The sequence below is a fragment of the Meleagris gallopavo genome, chromosome 3, assembly GCF_000146605.3.
Source record: "Meleagris gallopavo isolate NT-WF06-2002-E0010 breed Aviagen turkey brand Nicholas breeding stock chromosome 3, Turkey_5.1, whole genome shotgun sequence".
In the NCBI taxonomy this organism is placed as follows: domain Eukaryota; kingdom Metazoa; phylum Chordata; class Aves; order Galliformes; family Phasianidae; genus Meleagris; species Meleagris gallopavo.
This window is the reverse complement of record NC_015013.2, coordinates 40,762,771-40,768,473: the sequence shown is the minus strand read 5'-3', so window position 1 is coordinate 40,768,473 and position 5,703 is coordinate 40,762,771. Positions and strand designations below refer to the sequence as shown.

General features: G+C 38.8%; 1 long non-coding RNA gene across 2 annotated transcripts; it reads left to right on the top strand.

Moving 5' to 3' along the window:
• Window positions 1–6: 6 nt before the first annotated feature.
• Window positions 7–5,682, top strand: LOC104910244. Of its 2 annotated transcripts, none has more exons than XR_792909.2 (3): window positions 7–945; window positions 1,139–1,490; window positions 5,474–5,682. It is a non-coding gene; the product is annotated as an uncharacterized LOC104910244 (long non-coding RNA). The 2 variants fall into 2 exon arrangements; XR_792906.2 differs by lacking the exon at window positions 5,474–5,682 and adding an exon at window positions 3,359–5,467.
• Window positions 5,683–5,703: the final 21 nt, after the last annotated feature.

Here is a 5,703-nt window from a genome sequence, read left to right as displayed (position 1 = left end):
GAAGGGATCGGGATGGGGGAGCAGGTGGGTAGGAGGGCGGGGGGATCCGTCTGATGCGCAGCTCGCAACTTTATGAGGAAGAAATAAATGCGTAAAAGTGCCTCAGGAAGCACGGAGATGCGCAGCATCCGCCTGTTGGAGGGGTCCCGCGTTTTACAAGTACCTCCCGGCACAGGCGGTTTATTTTACGCGAGACACTAAAATGGCTCTCCTTCAGCTTGAGCAGAAGGCTTCTGAAGTACGGCATAAAACCATAATGGCACGTAGAAAACCTTTGCTCCACAACTCGCGGTGCGGGGCCCGCCGATTCTGCTGGGCAGCGCTCCTTGGTGTCCGTGCTTCGGAGCGATAACGCCGCTGTCGGGCTCGCAGAGCTGCTCGCGCTGCTGGTGGCGGCCTGCCGAGCCTTCGGGCTGTGTCATCCGCCCGGTGCCGTGCCAGCCCTGCTCGGGTAGGTTGTACTTTCTAGGATAAGTGATATGTTTAATATGTTACCAATTTCTGGGTTTATAAACCGTACTTCAAAGGATGTGTGCTTTCGTTAACCCAAGAACTTCTTCCGAACCTGGATTCTTAACTTTTCTTTCTGCAAAGTCTTAGCTATAAATTAGGCAAATTAAGGAGTACTTAAAAGTGCAACTGTGTTTTCTGTTTTGAAATGAATACCGATTCTGTTTCCTTGTGCCACAGAGACCATCTTAGAAAGATTGCATTATTAAATTACGCACAATGGTTATAAAATACATCTGGCATCATCCTAATCCTTTAGACATGACCTTTGCTTAGGAGGAAAAACTACCGATTATTGCCTGGATCTTATCTTTCCATCAGAAGGAATTTACATAATGACCAAAGATCAGCATATATTTCCCTGGACTTGAAACAGCAAACATTCTGCCATTTCATGCTAACTACTGAGGAACTTATTACAGGAGGAGACGAAAGGTAAAATTAAATTAGCAACAGTCTGCTTTTCTTTTTAAGTTAGTAGAAACATTGAGACACACTACAAGTGGAAACATCAAAACCGTTTTTCCTTTGTTCCCGTGTTATCTTGCATCGTATCTGTTACAGTTTTTGAATAGAAGCTTTACTGCTTCCATTTTCAAAGTTCAGCTTTCACTGTGTTGTTCCTTAGTTTTACAGGATGTCCTTGAAGGCTTGGGAGCAGCCGTAAATGAAGAGCCTCCCGTAGACACTCAGTGCTTTGTGGGAATGTTCAACTGAGAACCTTCTAGCTTTTTGGGCAAGTGCTTTGAGGGTAAAATAATGACGGACAGAGAAATATTATGAGAAAATAACAAATGTGTTGCAACTAATATTTAGTCATTTTTTTTCTGTTAGCAATTTCCAATAGACAGCAGACACGCATAATCACTACATTACAACTGAAAGATAGGGGGAAAAAAAAAAAAAGAACCACAAAGCAGCAACTCATGAATCCAAGAGAAACAATTGAGTGGACTAAACTTCAGAGGAACTGGTTTAAGGTAATTACGAATAGTGACCATGAGTTGTAACCTTCTTTTCCATGAAATGAGCCTGAAAAGGCATTCTGTTATAGCTGGTTGCATAGTACCTTTTGAGGAGTGACCAGTAAAATCAGGGTCACATTTAGAACGATTGTTAATTGTGAAAGCAAATCACTTGTTTGTTGTTGTTGTTTAGTGGAAACACTGAGCATCTGGCATCAAATTGCAGTATATTCTTTAAAATATATTCATGAAATTTCAAATATTCTTCATCTATGAAGAATGACTGTCATTCTTATCATGAAAAAAAAAATCAAATATCTACCAAGAAAATCGGTTTTGGCACATGGGGAAGTGACCTTACTGTCATTTCTAGTTTTAGATATGACATAGGATCATTGTTGGAGATATGCTCTAGTGTACTGATTCAGGGATTGCATTCTGCATGGATACTACAACCAATCATCTGAGTGATCTCGAAAATGCTAGTGCTGCTATCTTGCCTGACTCCAGGCCAAGTGCTAACAGATGAATGAAGAGTAGGATAATTGACTGGATTGCAACTAAATATTTGGCATTGTCAAAGGGCAGAATAACAATACAAAAGCTTATAAATGAATGAGATGCTGCTATCAAATATGAAAATTTGATGTATATACATGAAAAGAGCCAAGTAGTTTTGGTAGGATCTGAATGAGATAATAAAATGTGTGGTAAAGGTGGACTCTTAAAACTTCTACCTAATTCCTCAAGTAGCAAAAGTACATAAATTCCTAAATTTAAAGCAAAAATCATGTTAATTTTCATTAATATAATCACACAGAGAAACATACACGCATAAATGTATTAACTGTATTAGAAAGGAGTAGAACTCTAAACACATCTAAATTCCAATGTTTTGGGATTTGAGTGAGTAAAGGGGAAACAGACTGTAGATTACACACACACAAAAAAAGGAGCAAAACAGCATGTGGTAGTACTGTTCTAACAGGTCATTTTTATTTCTATTTATATTAAAATGCATTTCATAGAGTCATTGAGTCAGATAATGTCTTAGATTGGAGGGAACTTTTAAGACTATCCAGTTCCAACCCTACTGCCATGGGCAGGGGTGCCACCTACCAGATCAGGCTGTCCAGGGACCCATCCAACCTGATCTCGAGTGACTCTGAGGAACAGATTCACAGCTTCTCTGGACAGCTTGTGCCAGTGCCTCACCACCCTCTGAGTAAAAAACTTCTCCGAACATCTAACTGAAATCTCCTCTCTATTAGTTCTGTTATTAGTCCTTGTCCTATCTCTGTTGTATCCTCCTTGTTCTATCACTATCAGACCATGTAAAAATCTGGTCCCCCTCCAGCATACAAGCTCCTTTCAAATACTGGAAGGCCACAGTGAGATCTCCCTGGAGCCTTGGTTAAGCTAAACAAGCCCTACTCCGTCAACCTTTCTTCATAGTAGAGATGCTCCAGCCCTCTCATCATCTCTGTGGCCCTTTGGATCTGCTCCAACAGTTCCACACCCTTTCTGTGCTGAATGCCTCAGGCCTGGGTCCAGATGGGACCTCATGAAGGAAGAACAGGGAGAATAATCACCTCTCTCCTCATTCTGGCCACCCCTCTTTTGATGCAGTTCAGGATGCAAGTGCCCACTGTTGGCTGATGTCCAGCTTTTCATATTTACTTAACAGTTGTAACTAAGCAAAAGCAACAACAAAAAAATGCAATAAACAAACAAACAAATAAATAAATAAGCCCATGAATATCCTAATTTTATTAAAACTAAAAAATAACATAGCTATGCTAATTATTAACAAGCAGAACAGAAAGAAGGAAAGATACCATTTTTGATGGTGGCGGTGGGTTTGTTGTTTTTCCGTATTGCAGCATCTTCTTCCAGTTGGAATTCTCCAGCACTGCAAGACAGAGCGTCACTCCAGCCTGGTGTCACTGTCAGCAGAGAGATGCAGGACGGTGCTACTGCCAAAAGTTCTGCACTCTTTCTCTGTCCCAGCCGTGTGCTCCTGCCAGCCCGTTTGTGTTCCAGGGGTTGGCAGCCTCGTTGCTACATTATTGCTCATACAGACACAACAGAGCTGCGCTGTTTTAGGCCAGCTTAAGTAGATTGTGAAACTGCATTTTACAAATGCCAGCTGTTTAGAGGAGTAATTTTAAGCCCATTCATAACTATCTCAGACACTGCGTATGAAGTAAATGAAACTGTTTATACTTACTTTAGCGATGTTTTTTATCAAACTGTCTTTAGTGGAAGTGGTTTAAATATGTGAAGAATGACACTGTATACAACAGTGAGATCTCAGGATGATTCCCAACGGCAGATCAGCACAATGCAGTGCAAAATTTTAAGGACATCACATTCACTGGAACAACATCTGTGCAGAGCTAAACTGGTGCACATTTTTCAGCATGGAAACTTGTCATCAACTGTAGAAATTATTGCCAACAATGTTGTATTTATGGAATCATTGGAGTATTCAAGGCTTGCTGATTGTATTTTGGCTGTTTTGTAATCCTTAAATGATGACTTATTTAAATAGAGTAGGTTGGCAAATTAACGATAACAGAACCAAAAGACTAAAAGAGGAAGGACTTGTCTTTTCCTTGCCCCAGTGTCTGGACATTTCAGAAAGTCTTAAAATTAAATAAATTCTTGCCACCCCCTCAAACAAACAAAATAAAATAAAATAAAAGCACACTTTGCTCGGCATTAAACTTTGAAGCAACGTGATATATTTACCAGACATGTGAATGATCAAATATGTTTCTCTAGTGCAGAGATCTTAACAACAGAATTTAGTGAGACAAATAAGTTTTATATAATATTGCTATGATGTTTTACACATGGGTTACAAATAGAGGTCACGCATGCACGCATGCAGAATCAATGCATGGGGATCTACCTATCCTTTGGTTTTGATATAACAAATCCAAGATTTTTTATTTTAGCAGAGGTATATCAGCTGTAACTTTGCAATCCTCATATTGTCAGTCACTGCTGAAAATTCAGTGATGCACATAGCTTTTTTTTCTTTCTCCTGTCTTTGTAAGCCTTCGATCTGGGCCTAAATAACAGTACCCCTTCACTGATCACCTTCCACTAGCAGAATGTAGTATGCTTATTTGTTAGCACCAAAAAATTAGCTTAAAGAGATTTTTAAATATATGGCCCATCCCATGAGGAATATATTTGAAAAATGTTTGTGCTGGACAAGCAGAACCTACAGGGTAGCAATTAAATCATAAGACTGAAAATAAAAACTATAATGATCTACACATTTGTCTCCAAATTATATGATTAAGGAGATACTAAATTAGTCATTATAGTGAAAGAATGCAACTACAAATCTTAACTAAGCATATTTGTTGTAGTTCTATTCATTATACTAATGTACAAGCTTATATTTAGCAGTTTTAGAAGCATTAAAAAAACTGCAAAGCTTCAGATTACAGCCCATATGGGTATGCTGAGGTTGGCAGTAGTGATTAATAGTATCTTCTGGTTTTGCTTTTTATAAACCGAACAATATTTAAGACAGCCATGTGGATGATTTAGATGACAAAGAATTCAAACACTGCACTTACTTGAACAAAAATTACTGCATTAAAAAGAGTGTGGGCCAGAGCAGCATGTATTAGTTCACTCTTTATCGCAGTGGAATGGGTAAACTTTCAGGTTAAAGTGGAACATCACAGTTTGCAGCACAGTGGTTTGAATTTACATAATACTTAACCCATTCTACCTAAATATTCCTAAATGATTAGCTGTCAGTGAAGGCCACATTCATCCAACTTAGTGGTGTATCTTACTTTTCACAGTCTTATTAGATTTAATACAACTACTAGGAAGTACTACTAAATAGAGAGATGTGGCTCTACAAGTGCTTTAAACTAACAGTAATGAGGGCTACTTGGAAAGGAATAATCTACTGCCTTTTTCATGTGCAGTTGTTTATACCCATCTCCTCTTTTTTTTTTTTCCAGGATAAGGGTTTATCGCAACTGACAAACACAAAATCACAACATCTCAGCTGGCAAAATGAAGATTATGTCCCAGCTTTATAGTTTTCCTTAGTTTAGTTCACCTGAAATGGTACATATCTGGAAGCAAGAATTAACAAAAAGCACTTGTTTTTGAGACTACTTTAACTTTAACAGCCCTTGTGAAGCTGACTGAATCCTTCCATACCTAATTCTCATGGTTTTTTTTTTTT